The following is a 19846-nucleotide window of genomic DNA, read 5'->3' as shown; positions in this document are numbered from 1 at the left end:
TTTCAATTACTATAGGATATTAAGCACATATTCTACAAATACAATGGAGAATTCTGAATTAAATGGTGAACTACAGAAAGGTCATTAGTGGGGAAATGGGCAATAATGGAATAAGGTTCATAGATTAATACTGGTGTGTGAATACTAATTTTCTAGTTTTTAATAGTTGTTTTATGTTTTGTGAGATGATAACCCTAGGAAAAGCTGACTAGAAGATACCAAAACTTCTATACTCTTTCTGCAACTTTTTACATGACATTATCTCAGAATACAAAGTTAAAATATAAAAACATACTTTGAAAATATATGCTCAGAAGACAGAAATTCTGGCTTTGAATTCTGGTTTTACGAAATGTTGGTTTGGGGCAAAATATTTAAATTGATTTTGTATTTAGTTTACATTGAAGTTCACCTTTTTCATCTGAGAGGTATAATTGTGTTTATTTTGCAGAGTACTAGCCATTAAATGAAAATTTTTAAAAATTTTCTGGCAGTACCTGACACATGGTACACATTGAATATATGTGTTAATTAATAAAGCTTTATGATGCTGATGTTAGGGAAAACTGTTGCAATGTTTTGACAATTACATGGTTCTAAATGCTCTTACAATTCTCCTTAAAGTCTTTGAACACACATAATTATAAAGAATCAAAGATATATGCTTTAAAGATGCAATTAGAAGGTTCTGTGGAAATTTTATTGCATATAGGCCAGTCTTGAGTCTAAAAAAAAGAATATGAGGAGATCCAGATCCAGGGCTAGATTAAATTGACCTAATCTACTATTATGAACTGTATTTTGGGACATGATAATATAAACAGAGTATTATAGCCTTGTCATTATACTCTGGAGACTTAGATTTCATGACTTCTGAATTGTATAATAACATTGTTGCTTGCCAATGCCTACTTGCAATCTTCCAGTGTTATGAAACCATATGGCGAATATATACCAGCTTACCTTTAAGCATGTCTATTTGGAAGTGAGATATCCTTCTAGGTTTACCAGTGATCTCCCTGGTGACAGATAATACACATTCTCTAATAAGCCTGACCCTTGTTGGCTAGAAGCCAAGTATTAAAAACAACACTGCTCAAGTCCTGGGCTCTTGCTCTCTGTATGTACATATGTATGTGCATACATATATACATAGAAAACATGTGTGTGAGCTGGGCGTGGTGGTGCATGCTTGTAATCCCCGCACTTGGGAGGCAGAGACAGGAGGATCACGCAGGTTTGAAGCCAGCCATGCTGGTTTAGGAGACCCTGTTTCCAAATAAAAAAGTATAAAAAAATAGGTCTGGGAGTGTAGCCCGGAGGTAGAAGGGCTTCCAGGAACCCCAGTACCACCAAAAAAAAAAAAAAGAAAGAAAACATGTGTGTGTCTATAAACACTTAGACTTGTCCAAACATAAGTAGCCACTGACAATAGCCAAGCCAAAGAAAGGCATAATGAAATGTCTTAAAGTGACATCAATGTACATGTTAAAATTTTTCTAATTAATAAAAGTTGATCTTAAACATTGGAAAATGTCCCTTTTATTTCGCTAAGCACTCTATCATATTTATTTTTCTTACTTGGATTGATCACATCTTTATAGCCATCCAACCTCAATATGTATGTACGCTGTTTTTGCACGGTGTGTGAATTTTAATAATGACTACACCTGCAGACAATATCATCTACTCCTAGATTCTGTAATCTCATTCTTAAAGCAATATTTACATCATGTGGACACTAACCTAAAGACAGAACATCTGTAGTAAGTTTAACACACATAATCATAAAGAATCAAAGATATATTTTTAAAAGATGCAATTAGAAGGTTCTGTGGAAATTTTATTGCATATAGGCCAGTCTTGAGTCTAAAAGAAAGAATATGAGGAGATCCAGGACTATGAACTATCTTCACTATTGTCAGGAAGAAAGTGAAAATTGTCAAAATTCAGTGAATTGTCTAATTGTATCAGAAAGCTCCGCGAATATGATGAGGGTTGATAATGTATGTGATGAGGTTTCTATTCTCAGTTTGAAATCCCTCTCACCAGACCCTTTTTCTCTCAGGCTTGTAGAAAGGACTCTGTAAGGGGTAGCCTCAGGTTTTAAGAACAACTGTCAGCTCCAATGTCCACACGTGGCTATTCATCTTTGTGACCAGGAAGGGAAGAAAATTCTCAAGTACCTTCAGGGGCTTTATAGACACTATTCTTCCTCAGCACAGTATTTCCAGTCTTCATAAAACAAGAGTGCTGGGAATGACATAGTGAACTAGTTCAGTTTATTCCAAATGCTGAAGTGCTTACTCTACCTTGCATTTTACAAGTTTACAATTTTGGAGCCATTTGCACTACTCATTGGCTCAGTGGTGCAATATTTTTTTAAAGTTATGTCTGACCATAACAGACACTTTTAGACCTGCAGTGATGAGCAAGCCCCAGAGGCAAAATACAATAAAGATTTAAGGGCCATTCAATGAAGCACTGTGGCTTCTTTGTGGAGGAGTTGCACACAAGTGGGAGGGCTGGCCTGGTATGTGATTATTTTTGACAATATTGTTGTTTGTTTTATTTTCAATTTATGCCAGCACTTTGGGGCAGTAGGAAGCTGGATCCAAAAAAGGATAAGCTTTCTTCCAAGACACAATTTTATTTTGTTTTGTTTGTGTGGTGTCATTCTTTTTTGATTTGGTAAACAAATTGTGTTTGAAGCAGATAAAATATCCAGAAATGGAACTCAAATGGCCTTTATTATAATCTCATGTCGGACCCTTGTGATCGACTTTCTGCACATGTAGGAAAAAGACAAGACACATTGAATTCTATATTTCAGTTATATTAGCTAAAAGAGAAAACTCAGTTTATTCTATTGCTTATTCTATGTGATAAAGGAAATGTAATCTGTTTCCTATCATGAAACTCTGAATTTGCTACAATATTATCAGAGGTATGCTTGCTGTCTCTGAAGACTTTCCTCCTGGAAGTGCCAGTGTTATCTATGTTGGTATTTTACTTTACCAGATATTTAAACTAGATTATTAACAATTTGGCTATGCTTTCATTTGAAAATTATAAAGTTTTAGTGTTTGGGGTCTCTGCCAAATATTCTTTTATGGTATGTTTAGCAGATCCATTACCTTGTGACAACAATTAGTATGAATTTTTTCATTCAAGAATAGCTTAAAAATAGAAAACAAAAAAAATTATACACCAAATTCTATAATATATACTCTTTTTGTATATGTACATGTTAATATACACCAATGTGTATGTATATGTACACCCATATTGCTCAGAATTTTAATTTGTGCATGTATGTATATACAAATATACATACACCCTTTTGTCATAGTTATTAATGATCATGTGGACTGTAGCGCCCTGACAACGAACTGCTTGCATCAGAACACTAAAGGCATTATTAGCATGGAATCCCCTGGCAAATATAGTTATAGAGCTGAACTGAAGGAGCTATAAAATATAAAATAAAATAAAATATAAAATAAAAGATATAAAATATCAATATAAAAATAGGTATAGAGCTGAACTGAAGGAGCTATAAAAGCCTGTCTTCCTCTAATGATTCAACCATCCATTATCTCTTCCTCATCTTTCATCAGCCCAGAGGAATACTCAAGTCTGGCTTATGTGTCTCTGAAAGAAAAAATCCTCTCAACTCACTGGTATCCTATTACTCAAGGGCTTCTGCTTATTTTCTCTTCTTTACAATCAAACTTCTTGGAAGTTTCTTCTGGTAATTTTATAATTTCTCGCCTCCCTTTCACCATTCTTTTTCTATACCCTGTTTTCTGATTCTGCCAATCTTTTGAACCCACCTGGTTTTCAGACTGGCTTCTGACATTGCCTCTATACTACTGACTCCAAAGAAAACTCACACTGATAAATGCACAGGTCCCCACATAACAACAAATACGAGTTAAGAAGATGGAGAAGTGGGAACTCTAATACATTGTTGGTAGGATTGAAAATTAGCACAACCACTTTGGAAAACGGTATGGAAGATCCTCAGAAGAATGGGAACGTACTTATCAATTGATCCAGCAATACCACTTCTGGGTATATACCCAAAATAATGAAAACCAAACTGCCAAGCTAATGCATGCACTTCTATGTTCATAGCTGCGCAATTCACCATTGCCAAACTATGGAACCTGCCAAGATGTCCATCAACAGATGAGTGGATTACAAAATGTGGGATATGTACACAGTGGAATTTTACTCAGCCATTAAGAAGAATGCAATTACACCATTTACAGGGAACTGGAGGACATTATGCTAAGTGAGATTAGTCAGTAACAAAAGTAAAAAAATTGGATGCTCTTCCTAATTCATGGGAGCTGGGAAAAAACAGGTCATAGAAGGAACTCTGGACAAAGAAGAAACATAGATGAGCAAATAAAGCAACCTAACTGAAGGGGATGAGAGGGATAGAGGGAAATTCCCTAATGTATGTGACATATGTTCATAAACATGTCAAGCAGTAAGCCAAACATGAGAAGAAGGGAGGGGGAGAGAATGGAGTAGAAATTGGGGAAGGGCTAAACAAGTGATATGTTCATGTATGCCTCTATCATTTTGTACATTATTAAGATATATAACTACAATGCACTAATTTTAAAAAACAGACACCAGTTCAACTTAACCTAGTTTACTTGTGCAAGAAAAAGCAGTACACAGCATTCTAGAAGTACACAGCATTCCAGACAAAGATGGCATTATAATGCTCCCTAATGCAACATGTTACATATGCACCAGGTTATATCTATGGCCAGAAAAAAGGAAGTGGCATATATGAACAACCTGACGGGCTGCAAGAAGTATTTGTATTATATGGTAATGTTTTGGCAGATTTTGATTGACTGGAGGCTCAGCTGCTACAAAAAGCTAACACTCAGTTGCTTGGTTATAAGGGCAAACTCTCAGGTTATAAATTTGTTTACATATGAAGTTAGGTTACAGTTGATTATGTACAAAGACTGTTTAAGGCCAAGCTTATAGCTGGAATATAATATAGTCCAAATTTATTTGGGTTCATTGCTCCCTAAGCAGTCATATTCATCTTCCATGTGATGGTATTTTCTTTTCAAAATGTCAAAGGATAATATTTGTAGTCATCCTTGAGAACCCTTAGACTTCTCCTTGGTAAGTCCTTTACTGAGGACTCCCCTTTCACCCTACAGCTCCACTCCCACATCCCATGCCATGGACTGGATATTTGCCTCTCCCAAAATCCTATATTAAAAGCCTCATTTCCAACGTGATAGTGGCATTTATAAATGGGGTCCCCCATGAAGCTAATTGGGCTTAGAGGAGGCTATAAATCTGAAGCCTCAGTGATGAGATTATTGCCTTTATACAGAGAGGAAGAGATCTGAGCTCCTTCTCTCTTCTAGTTGTTGATATAGAAATAAGGCAACCATTCTGTGAAAGTAGGGGAGGTGCTCAAAAAGATTCAAACTATGCCAGAATACTGATCTCAGACTTCCAGCCTTAGAGTTATGAGAAATAAATGCATAATGTTGAAGCTACCCAGTTTGTGCTGTTTTGTCATAGAAGCCCACATCAACTCATACATAGCCACACATACAACAGCTGAGTGCCCTGGTGAGCACTAACATTGTATATATCATAGCATATTAAGAACAACTTTTTGCCACTCAGCTTTCCCTAACGAATATAAAATGTGCAAGGGCAAAAGTTTCATCTTAATTATTTTTGAGATTCTAGGGTTCTAACAGACAACCAAACTCATGTTAGGTACTCTATCTTGTTGAGTGTTGAAACAATGAGTTTTAATGGTTCTGAATTTTAATGGTAAAGAAATGAGTTAATGGTATTTAATATTTAAGGAGTCTTAAAGGTAAATGAATATTAGCTTATTCACTTACCATTAATATATAAAAAGTAATATTAGAAGCAATTTTTTAAAGTTTTTCTTCATACTCAGTTCTTTGCATATTTTTACAGACAGCATTTAACAACATAGGTTATAAATGAAAGTCAAACATTCATGATCACATAAAATATGGCTTCAATTAGGCAACTAGCCAGTCAATACAGTATCATAGTATGACCTGAAATTATCCATAGAAATTCTTATGTTTATTTTTCCAATTTTCTAAAAACAGTGGCCTTGTGCCTTTCATAGGAAACTTATAGTGATTATAAAAATGTAATGATAGTAAATATACAAATATAAGTATAAAAAATGTAATACTTGCAGTGTTTATTATTCCAGTAAAGAGTTTAAGATGGTTTTAAATCCTAGCCAATACTGAATAATCATTTGCCTTTTATTTTGTTTGCTCCCCCTCTTTATTTTATTTGTAAAAATCTAGTTTATAATCAAATTGCCTAATTAGCTGCATTTTAATTTAAATGATAGAAATTAAGAGAGATCATAATCTATAATATATTATGCTTTCATAATCTACATTGTTACCTGTGGAAATCTTACAGAAAATTCTTAATAATTGAATCTTATAAGTGCAGTAGTAAGTGTCACAATATGTACTTATTATATTTTTATTATTATTTTTCAAACTTTACACTCCATTCTCTTATTTTTAACTTTCATAATTATATATATATATGTGTGTGTGTGTGTGTGTGTGTGTGTGTGTGTGTGTGTTTGAGTAATTACATAAGAGATACCACAAATCAAAAGCAAAAAGGAAAGTTAACTGGAATTTCACTATTAGAAGAGAATTCAAAAGTTTTCTATTTTTTTAATTAAAAAATTTTTATTGGTGCACTGTAGTCATATATCTTAATGGGATAAAAGATTTGTGTAGACACACATGCACCCATCACCCAATTATTCCTTACTCAATCCTTACCCCATTTCTTCCACATGCTTGTATTAGTGATTGATATGTTTAAGTACATCATGTGCTTTAGAGAGTTTCCTTCCACCCCTCTATTCCCTCAGTTAGGTTGCCTTATTTGTTCCTTATGGGGTCTCCTTCTTCATCTAGAGTACCCATTTCTCCCTAGCTTTTGCATATTAGTTATAGCATACGATGTCTTATTTTTGTGACTGACTAATCTCACTTAGTATAATGTCCTCCAGTTCCATCCATTTTCCTGTAAATGATACAATTGTGTTTTTCTTTATGGCTGAGTAAAATTCCGTTGTGTACATATCCCACAGTTTTGTAATCTGTTGATGGACATCTTGGCTGGTTCCACAGTTTGGCTATGGTGAATTGTGTAGCTATGAACATAGATGCGCATGCTTTAGTTTGATAGTTTGGTTTCCTTTCTTTTAGGTATACATCCAGAAGTGGTATTGCTGGATCAATGGTAAGTTCATTCCCATTCTTCTAAGGATCCTCCATATTGTTTTCCAGAGTGGTTATGCTAATTTGCAATCCCACCCACAATGTTTTAAAGTTCCCACTTCTCCACATCCTTGCCAACATTTGTTGTTTGTGTTTTGAATGATAACTATTCTATCTAGAGCTAAGTAAAATCTCAGGGTAGTTTTTATTTGAATCTCTCTGATTGCCAATGATGTTGAACATTTTTTTGTACACAACAAAAAACCCAGAATAGCCAAAGTAGTTAGTTCTCCGCAACAAAAATCATGAAAGAGGAATAACAATTACTGACTTTCAACTATACTACAAAGCCATTGTAGTAAAGACAGCATGGTGCTGGGCATGGTGGTACATGCTTGTAATCACAACTCTTGGGAGGCGGAGACAGGAGGATCACACAGGTTCAAAGCTAGCCTTGCAGGCTTAAGAGACCCTGTTTCCAAATAAAATATAAAATAGGTCTGGGAGTGTAGCCCGGGGTTATAAGGGTTCCATCTCCAGTACCACCACCACTCAGCCATAAAGAAAAACACAATTGTATCATTTACAGGAAAATGGATGGAACTGGAGGACATTATACTAAGTGAGATTAGTCAGTCACAAAAATAAGACATCGTATGCTATAACTAATATGCAAAAGCTAGGGAGAAATGGGTACTCTAGATGAAGAAGGAGACCCCATAAGGAACAAATAAGGCAACCTAACTGAGGGAATGTGCACAAAAAAATGTTCAACATCATTGGCAATCAGAGAGATTCAAATAAAAATAAAAATAAAAACAAAACAAAACAAAAAACAACATGGTACTAGCACAAAAGACTCAGCAACAAATCCACGCACTTACAGCCAATTGATTTTTGACAAAGGGGCCAAAAACATACACTGGGAAAAAAAATAGTCTGATCAACAAATGATGTTGGCAAAACTGGTTAACCATATGCAGAAAAATGGAAATAAACTCCACTTTCTCACCCTGTACAAGATTCAATTAAAGATGGATCAAAGACTTGAAAATTAGACCAGAGACCTTGAGGCTCCTTGAAGAGGGCATAGGTCCAACACTGCAACACATAGGAACAGACAAAAACTTTCTCAACAACACCCCAAAGGCACAAGAAACTAAAAGGTGAATCAATACATGGGATTGCGTGAAACTGAAGAGCTTCTGCAGAGCAAAGAAACTGTCAAGAACCTCAATTGAGAGACAACAGAATGGGAGAAGATTTTTCCCACCTACTCCTCTGATAGAGGACTAATATCTATAATATACAGAGAACTCAAGAAACTCAGTACTAAAAAAACAACCCAATCGAAAAGTGGGCAAGTAAATTAAATAGACATTTCATGAAGAAAAAAATTCAGATGGCCAATAAAAGCATAAAAAATGTTCAACATCATTGGCAATCAAAGTTTCTTATTTTATATAACTAGTATATCAGTATGATTTAGGAGAAACTCACATTTTTTTTAAGCTTAAGCAATTTTTATTATTACAAAGGCAAAAAAGGGGCAGGAATTATAAAGCTCTACATCAGAGAGTGACATATTGAAATGACTTGAAAATAAGACACTCAAAAATTTGCATTTCTTAACCATATTTATAATTATATTAGTTAAGTTCAAGTGTGATTGCATATTTCCTTCATGGTGAGAGATGCAAAGGTTTTGCCCTGACTTAGTTCTTTTGGTGTTTTTCTCATTTAGGTTTAAAAAATCTTTAAGAATAATCTTAATTTGATGTTATACATTTTGCTTTAAAATATCAAGATTATCAATATTGTCTTAATAATCTAAAGGCATTCTTTAACTTCTATCATGTGAAAAGTGAATTGAGTGAAAAATAAGATGTGCCATTTACAGCATGGTAAAAATATTTTAAAAAATGATTTTCTAATTTTTTAGTAGCATCAGCTGCCTAGGCAGGGCCAAGGGTGCTAATCAGAGAAGATGTAAGGGTGGAATACCTGTGCACCTTTTCATTATTATAGAACTTCATGTGGGAATTAATATCAGGGCTGCCTCCAATACTATCCATCTGACACTTGGTAAATGAGTTGTCAGTAAAGGGAAAAATAGAGTAATAGTTCAGATCACTTAAAATGTGTGCTCTTATGTGTTTTACCAGAAAATTCCCCCTTCTGTTAACTCAATATCTTTTCTGACACATTTTGGTTGCACTAAAGTGTCTTTTATAGTGTGTCAGAGTTATGAATACTGATAGACCTCCTCCTAAAGTGCCCCTCAAGTTCACTGCCATTTGCTCATTAGGTTTGCTTTTTATTGCATGTCACAAAGTGCCTTCTCTTAAGCACCTACTAATAAATGGGAATTGATGAGGACCGTATTTCCAGAGCAGACAGTAAATCCAAAGGTCTTAAATGAAGAAGTCTCTGAGGCATCTAAGACAAGGACTCATGCCCATGGATCTTGATCTGCCATGCAGGGGATAGTTTATCTGATGGTAACGTAGAAGAGGCATATATTCTCTTAAGCAGTATTTGAAGTCCAGAAATGGAAACAGTTCATTTCCCCATTGATAAGAGGACACGAAAGAGCTATTTTTTAAGATGTCTCCAGGATGTCTTCAATTGCAATTTATAGGAATCACACAAATTGCAACTTTACAGGAAATGTTAATACACTATTCTCAACTCTAATATAAAATGTGTAAGGTGAAGGTGTCAATTGGGAAATGATGATATAGAGACAAAGTGTTAGAAGTTATTGAATGGCAGTGCAGGCAGGAGGCTGCTGCCTACAATCACTGGGTCTGCTGTAGAATGTGAGGTTGAGGTTTTAGCAGGGAAGGCAAGGGAATGGGAGAAAACAGCACTACCTCTTTCTCAGATACACATCCCTCTTGGGCTGTGCCTTCTACAAATTCAACCCTATGCTTCCTAGCTCTAAATTCTGATGACCAAGGGCATCTTCCCAAAGCAGTTATTTGGTTCATGAACATGTTGCTGAACAAGCCTTGTGAGCATCTATTATAATAGGGAAATTTGTAAATTAAGCTTGCTGATTAAATGAGATATTGAAAAAGTTGGTTATATGTTTTCTGATTATGACAAGTAATAGCTTGCTGATTCAAAGGGAAGACAAAAAATCAATAAGCTAGAAAGGTGAAAATATCCAACCAATCATTAGAGAAGAAAACCTAGAACTCTGAAGGCTTTCCAGAAATTCCCAGTGTTTCCCAATCATTAACCTACCAGTATCAGAGTTTGGCTATATCCACAAAGTATTTTGAATTGAGCAGTTTTATTTAACTCAGCTTTACTTTGTATAATATTTATGATACATTAGCTTTATCTTTTCTTATATTAAAATAAACACTAGCTATTAACATCAAAATATTTAGGAATCTCTGTTCTGCCTAAATCTTCTCATGTTTTGCCATTATTCTGTGCTTTGGAGGACAAGGAGTAATGAAAGTAGCTAAACAAAGGAGTTAAATTCTCTCAGATATTTTAGAGAAGACCTGACCAGCTGAGGTCATAAATAGGTATTTCCTTTTTTTTTTTTTTTGTACTTTAGATCCTGCCCTTTCCAAGAGGATTTAGAGGTATAAAATTTTAAATTAACATATGTATACAATAAGACTATTAAAATAAAATCATATGTATATGTATATATGCATTATATATAATATATATATGCATTCATATGAGAAGCTTGCAGAAGGAGAAAGAAAATGCACTGTCCCTCCAGGATAAAAGAGTTACCATGTTGAATATTAAATTTAGCTCTGTTTTTTCTGAAAAGGTCAACATTATACCTAATTCACTCTTGGGATTTATGACCTCTTTTGACCTTGGCTACCTAGGGAGATACCTATATGGTATCTATGTTAATAAATGTTGAAATTTCCTAGAATTTCTATTGAAAATTTCACATACCCAGCCATCAGTTTCAGACCTGACAGGTTTCACTAATAGGAGGAGTGGAAGAGCTGGATCTGTCAAGGTGAGCAGTGCACATAGGAGTCAGTGAGGCTTGACGAGGGGCTCACCAGACAGAGGCATCTGATGTGCCAGCCATAACTTCTGACTTCTGTATCAGCAACTCTTTCAGTTGTCTATTGCTGCATAACAAACTACCCCTAAAAACTTCAGGCACTTAAACAAATAATTTTGTTAATATTTCTTAAGGTCCATGAGTTGACTGGACTCGTCTGAGTGATTTGAACTTGAGGTCTCTCATGTACTTACAAGCAGCTATTAGTAGGAGCCATCCCAAAGTTAAATGGACTAGATTCCAAGATGGAGCACTCATATGGCTGGTAATAATTGCTATCAGCTAGAAACTAAGCTAGACTAGGACACTTAAACATGGCTTATTAATGTGCCTCCTGTTTCTCAAGCTACAGAGACTGGGTTTTCAAAAAAGCAAATGTTCTAAGAGAGCAAGAAACAATCTGTTAGTCTGTTTAAAGGCCATGTTCAGAACTAGCGTAGCATCATCTCTGCTAAATTCTGATGAAGAAAGCACTCACACAGCCCACTAGGATTCAAAGGGATTGGAGAAATAAGCTTTTTTTTTTTTTTTTTTTTTTTTCGTGTCTGGGGATGGAATCCAGGGCTATTTGACCTCCGAGCTCCACTTCCTGCCTTATTTTTTATTATTTATTTTTAAATAGGGTCTCACTAAGTTGCTGAGGGCCTCACTAAGTAGCTGAGGCTGTCCACGAACCATGATCCTCCAGTCTCAGCATCCCGAATGCTGGGATTACAAGTGTGTACCACCATACCTGGAAGAAATAAACTCTTAAAGGGGTGGGGAGTAGCAACATCACAGTGCAGAAGGCCATAGATAATGAGAAATATTACTGTGACCATCTTTGGAAAACAATCTACCTCATCCTCTAAAAGCCCTCTATATTCTACTATCAATGCACACTTATACACAGAGAAGAGCTTGGGGAATATTCAGGCATAGTCATGTTGACACTAAATTGTGATACCTTTGACATGTAAAGAAATTCATTATGTAATCGTGACAGAAAAGAGCCCTAGACTAAAATTCTTCTCCTGGATCTATATTGTATTAGATATGTAGCCTTGGAGTTACTAACTGGGCCTCATGTCTATCTACAAAAAAAGAGGTCACACTTAGATGATCTAAAAACGCCCCTCTCATTCTTACTAGTCAGGAAATTATTTGCTTGCAGTAGGTCAGTGAAAATGGTGTGGTGAGTGAATTTCACATAACAGAAAAAATTTGAGAAGGGTTAGTTTTTCTGGGAATCCATAGGTGACATTAAATACTGTAGAGAGAGTTATTGTTGATTGTTAGATTAATCCTTTGTCTCTAGAGTCCTAAAAAGACATTTCTTGCCAGGCGTGGTGGTGCATGCTTGTAATCCCCACGCTTGGGAGGCAGAGACAGGAGGATCATGCAGGTTTTAAGCCAGCCTTGCCAACTAAAGAGACCCTGCTTCCAGATAAAAAATATCAAATAGGTCAGGGAGTGTAGCCTGGAGTTAGAAGGGTTCCATCCCCAGTACTACCAAAAAAAAAAAAAAAAGACATTTCTTAATGATCTTGCTTAACGCACAAACTTTACATTTTTCTTTCTGTTTTACTCTAACTTCAACTCTGTAAAGTAACCACTGGCCTGCTAACAGTTACAGAATTTATTTTGTAATTAGAATAATCACCTCTTAATATATCGGTCCTCTGTATCCACAGATTCCTCATGCTTGGGTGCAATAAACTAGATATTGGAAATATTTGAAAAATAAACTGCTTCTCTATTGAAAATGTGTTTTCTTTGTCATTATTCCCTAGACAACACAACAAATATGTACAAAGTGTTCACATTTTTATGATATATTATAGGTAATCTAGAGATAATTTAAGGTATATTGTAAAATATGCTTAGGTTGCATGAAAAAATCTATGCTATTTTCTATAAGGAACTTGTACATCTGTGGATTTGCTTATTTTGAATCAGTACCCTGTGGATATTGAAATGTCTGTATTAATTTATAAATCTATATTTCCTTTTACTGAATTTCTTCAAATAGGAATAGAACAGCTCAAGTTCATGATTATAGATGGTTACATGTGAATACCTACTTAATATTAAGTGAGAAAATGCACGCTAATTACAAGCTAATGTATAGTGGCTGAATCTAATTGCATGTAAAAGGAGACTAACACATCTATAATCTATCTCTGTCCAAGGAAATAACATGTGAGCAACATAGAAACATAAGTTCTGTGCTCTATACTATTTTCCTAGGATCTTGGAGCTGTGGTGAATTGCATGTTTCTCCAATGGAAAACCCAAGCTAGTCTTGGAAAGAAAATATAAAATGGCCAGGCATCTTCTGGTTAGAGATTGTAGAGAGAGTTTAGCATGGAATGTTGAGACTTGATAGCTTTTTGCATAATGACAAGTTTAAACAACAGGATGAACTTGCATTTTCATAAACAAGCCGTTTTCTGAACTAAAACTCCCAAATGTCAGCACTTTGCACTGCAGTCATGGATAACTACTCCCCTGAACAAATGCCTTTCAGTCATCTCAAGAGAAGTGGAAAAACAGTTTGTAGCATGTTCTAAACTCTCTATGTATCCTCTGCTTGACAATAATGTGGCAATTTTAGCAACTTCTCAAAATGTCTCTTTTATCATCATACTTTGGTATACAAGTTAAAAGCCTCTCCAGAGTAAAAGGGTATCACTTAAAGAAAAAAATTTTTAAAATCACTCTCTAAGATATTTCATTTTCTTTTGAAAAAATTCTGATAATCTTTAATAAAAGCTTAATGGTAAAGTTTAAATGTTTTCATATCACATCCTTTACTTTTTAGCAATCAAGGAAGAAGACCATATACTTATATAACGTTGCCAACTCTTCTAACCATTGTTGAGGCAGAATATGATTTGTGTCAAATCCAAATGTCAAAAATTATAATTGTTCATTACATATTGCTTGCTATTTTAATAGTAATCATCACTGTTAAATCATAAATGAACATAAACAAAGTAACATAAGCAAATTATAGTACAGGTCTTAGAAAATGGTATAATACTATTTTCTTCTTAGAGACCTGAAATCAGATTCTGCACTTTTTAGATGTTTGACTTTGGATAAATATTTAATCTCTCTTATTTGATCTGTGTATAGATCATACTCTCCTTGCCATGTTGTTTGAGTAAACAAATGAGATCATGTAAGGTAAGTGTTAATTCATAGTTGATGCTCACAATACTCATCATCTACATGTCCATTCCTTCTTCAGGTTCCTATTTCAATAAAGAAATCAGAATACTATGGTTCAAAACATATTTTCTGAAACACAACTGTAAAAATCAAACAAGACTATCACTAGCCTAGAAATTAGGAAATAGAAAATTGTTTCTTTTCTTCCCTAACCATTCAGTTATCTCATTACATAAGCTTCTCCAGTGTGCTGCTATCCATGACAACAATCTCTATACTAACCCTTAGGGCTTACACTAGTAAGTGCATTGCAAAGAATAATATTAACTTTGACATTCAACTAAGACTCTAACTAAATGCCATAATTCCTATCCCTTTGTTTCCAGGATATGGTGCTTTGTAGAAACACTCTAAATTGCCCTCATATCCATATATACAAATGTAGATAAGACTGGCTTTGAACCTGTATATGTACACACAGCTGAATTTGACTTTAGGTCTAATCCTTACTTATCTTGTTTAAATAGACTAAAACTAGATGGATAAATGAACAGGGCTGATGAGAGATGTGCAGATGGCTCTAAAGTTTGTTGCTCTTTGAGACTGAGTTGCAGTTGCAGTGCATAAGAGAATTCACCTGAAATAATGTGCAAGTGGATTGGTCAAAAATATTAAGATAACAACATGATTTCAAACCCAGTAGTTCCTCTAAATTTACCTAGACAATTAAAACCACACCAAGACTCCATCTAACTTTAGTCATAATGGCGATCATCATGAAGCAAGCAATAATAAATGCTGGTAAGGATACAGGTACAAAGAACTCCTACTGTTTGATGGGATTGTCAGTTACTATAATCACTGTGTAAATAAGTATGGATGTTCCTCACAAGACTAGAAATTGAGCCAGCTCTTCCATTCCTTGGTACTTTTTTACAAAAGAATTATAGTGCACGGTAGCAAAACATGTACACCCATGTTTAGAGCAGCACAATTCACAATACTCAAATTATGAATCTAAACCAGGTATCTGTCAACAGATGAATCGATAAAAATGTGCAGTATACATACAATGAAATGCTACTCAGCCATTTAAAATAAGTCATATCATTTGCAGAAAGTGGGTAGAACTATATTCCATTATAAATCAGCCAGTTTCAGAAAGTTAAGGATAATAAGTTTTCTCCCCTATGTAGAAGCTAAAAGTAAACAGGATACATAAGATAGTTTGAGTAAATGGGGAGAGTACCAAGTGGAATAGTGGAAGGGATTGTAGAAGATAGTTGGAGAGGGGGAAACCAGTTCAAATAACGCTTCGTCAATATATAAAGCCATTACTGCTAGTTTTACTAGCATATATAAAGAGGAAGTAGATGGTAGCAGGTGGGGTGCAGACGGAAGCACACCAGGAGCTGTGTGTGCATGTATGTTTGTATCACACTGAACCTTATACTATGACATAATTGTAGTACACTAGTAAAAATATAAAAATTAAATCAGTCTATTTGTATGGCCAAGATGGTATTTTGTTATTTCTAAAATAAGGAAAAACTTCCATGGCCGGGCGTGGTGGCGCACGCTTGTAATCCCCGCGCTTGGGAGGTAGAGACAGGAGGATCACTTAGGTTGGAAGCCAGCCGCGTGCGCTGTTTCCAAATATAAAATGTAAAAATATAAAATGTAAAAATGTAAAATGTAAAAATATAAAATGTAAATATAGGTCCGGGAGTGTAGGCCGGAGGTAGAAGGACTTCTAGGAACCCCAGTACCACCAAAAAACAAAACAAACAAAGAAACAAAAAACTTCCAGGAAGATGGTGACTGAGGGAAGCAGCACATACCAGTCCTGCTGACGCTATATTTTCATGGCCTTACAAACAACATTCTTACGAGAGATAGAAAGATCACAACTTTAAAAGAACAAAGGTGAAGGGAAAAAAGGCTGAGAGGCCCATCAGAGAGCAGAAAAGAAACCTGCCTACCTTGTGGCTGCGGGCATCACAACATCACCATCTTACCTCACTGCACCCAACTCCAGAGGTGAACAGGAAAACAACCAAGGATGTGAAGTAAGTGGCTGCAGATGATAGAAATTGTAGTTATCTGTTCCTCCTGTGCAAACACTGGCTACAACTTCCAGCAGTGGGGACCAAGTTCATCATGCCCTCCAGAGATCCAGAGCAGCAGTCATCAACACCAGAATAGAACCCACTTGCCTTGCAGTCATGGGCACTGCACCTGACTCCAGAGACAAACAGGGAAACAACCAAGGACTTATAGGAAGCAGCTGCAGATTACTGGAATTGTAAGCCATCATCAGTTCCTCCTGTGAAAACACCAACAACTTGCAGCAGTGAAGGCCAAGCTCACCATACTCTCTAGAGAGCCAGACCAGCAACACCATGAGTGAATCCACTGTCCCCATAGGAGAATGCCCAGCATGGTGCCCCCAGGGACTCACAGAACTGTGATAAACATCCCGGGTCTGAGTCTTTGTGGTTCAACTCGGCAAAGGTTGGAATAGAGTCTACTATTGAACATAGCAGAGGCTCAGACAGACTCAGGCTCTACATCAGTAGAAAGTGTGGGGGGGGTCTACACTTAACACTAGATTCAACTAAGAGGATCTCTGTTGTCACCACAGATCAGCCAATCATGGTGAATGGGGAGAAGTTAGACTAGCCCAATCCTAGCTGTGCAGAAAAGAGATTCTTAGATTGAGTTTGGTCTCAGAGGCAACTGCCACCTACAGAGGCAGGGAGAAACTGAGAATCCACATCTGTGGAAAGCGTGGAGGGTGATCTACACTTAACAATAGATTCAACCCCACTGATACCGGCCATCTGCATAGACTGAGAAAGACTCAGAGAACCAGGCTTGTAGCCGGAAAGGTGCTGGTGGCACTCAGTGTCTGCACAGAGGGAGACAGCAGGGGCCCAGTCAGGTGAATATTCATATATATGTAGAGTTGTATTATTTTTATTTTGTTTTTCATTTGTTTTTTGTGTGTATGTTTGTGTGCTTTTTAAGTGCTCATTCCAACCCCCTCTCCAAAGCTTCTTCCCTTGTACATACCTACTCTCTTCTCTCCATCCCCTTGCTTTATTTTCTCTTCTTTTCTTGTCTTATATTAAATCTACTTCATACCACTATACTAAAAACTCTACACTGGTTACTAGACTACTACTAAATATTCGCTATCTCTAATATCTACTATATACTACCTTACCAAACTCATACTCTCACTCTATTTGCTCCTACCTGTGACTTTACTCTGTTCTTGCATTTATGACTTCACTTCCCTCCTCACTTAACCTTTACTATTTAATACAACACAACTTGCTCATGGATATCCCAGCTGACACCTAGAAACTACGAAATTTACCGAAAGCAACAGATACAAACTTCTGAAATAATGAGGAGGAATAACAAGGAAGCAGTAAGCTTCCACAACACCACAATAGCAGAACCCAACATCACAGAATTGCAGAGATCTCTAGAAGGTCAAAAGAGGAATTTAACTGTAGAAATAATACAGGACTTCTGAAAATAACTTAGAGTCTGAAAGAAATAAAGAATGCAATCAATGAAGTAAAGGCATCAATTCAAACTATAAATAATAGGTTAGATCATGTGGAGAATAGAATCTTGCTCCTAGAAGATGATCACTCCAAAACAAACACATAGTATAAAAGACAGGAAAAACAATTTGCCAGCATGAATTGGACATTGAAGAAATATAGGTCCATTTTAAAAGAGCTAACCTAAGAATAATTGGCATAGAAGAGGGAATAAAAAATGAAACCAAAGGGATCAACAATCTTTTCAAAGAAGTAACATCAGAAAATTTTCCAAACATAGAACAAGAGGGCAATACACAGGTACAGGAAACTTACAGAACCCCCTTTAGAAAAGATCAGAGAAAAGGCTCTCCACACCACATAAGAGTCAAACTGATCAACATAGAAGCCAAGAGAGAATCTTAAAAGCAACAAAAACAAAAGACCAAGTGACATTCAGAGAAAAACCAATTAGAATCACTTCAGACTTCCCAAAGCAACTCATGAAAGCCAGAAGGGCCTGAAGTAACAACAACAACAACAACAACACCAGAATAGCCAAAGCAGTTTTCAGCAACAAAAACCATGCAGAAGGAATCACACAATACATAACTTTTAACTATGCTACAAAGCCATCAAAAGAAAAATAGCATGGTAGTGGCACAAAAACAGATACATAGACCAAAGGAGCAGAATAGAAGTCTCAGAAACAAATCCACACACTTACAACCAATTGATTTTTGACAAAGGGGCCGAAAACATACATTTGAAAAAAGATAGCCTGTTCAACAAATGGTGTTGACAAAACTGGTTAACCATCTGCAGAAAAATGAAAATAAACCCCACTCTCTCACCCTGCACAAGAGTCAATTCAAGGTAGATCAAAGACTTAAAAATCAGAACAGAGACCTTGCAGCTCTGTTGGAAATAAACCTACCATATGATCCAGCAGTACTTCTATGTATCTACCCACATGAATGGAAACCAAACTACCAAACTAATGCATGTGTATTTATGTTCATAGCTGCACAATTCACTATTGCCAAACTATGGAACCAGCCAAGATGTCCATCAACAGATGAATGGATTACAAAACTGTGAGATATGTACACAATGGAATTTTACTCAGCCATAAAGACAGCACAATTATGTTATTTATAGGGAAATAGAAGAATGTAAAACATTATGCTAAGTGAGATTAGCCAGTCACAAAAAATAATAAGTTGGATGCTCTCCTTAATATGCAAAAACTACGTAGAAAATGAGTCGTAGGAGGAACTCTAGATGAAGAAAGAGATTCTATATATGAGCAAATAAGGCAACCAGAGAGGATGAGAGGGGGAAAGAGGGAAATTCCCTCTAATGTTCATGATGTATATTAACAAACATATCAAAGTTAATCACTAAGTCAAAAATGAGAAGGGGGAGGGGGATGTGGGAATTGGGGAAAGGCTAATTGGATGATATGTGCATATATGCCCCCACCATCTTGTACTCCATTAAGATGTTTGACCACAATGGAGCAATAAGCATTTTAAAAAATTAAGTAAGGCAAAAACATGAAGGTGAAGAGAAGGCTTTCAGTATCTTTATCTTTCTGGGCTCAACAGCTTAGCCTTGTCCTTTGTAGGTTACACACCCTCTTGCAGTACTTGTATCTATCCCCTGAATCATAACTAAAAACTTTGTTGCCATCAAGACTTTTTTGTGTGTGTGGTACTGGGGTTCCTGGAAGCCCATCTACCTCAGGGCTACACTCCGAGACCTAT

The sequence above is a fragment of the Muscardinus avellanarius genome, assembly GCF_963383645.1.
Source record: "Muscardinus avellanarius genome assembly, chromosome: 12".
Classification (NCBI taxonomy): Eukaryota; Metazoa; Chordata; class Mammalia; order Rodentia; family Gliridae; genus Muscardinus; species Muscardinus avellanarius.
The sequence above is the reverse complement of the archived record's forward strand: the minus strand, read 5'-3'. Positions refer to the sequence as shown.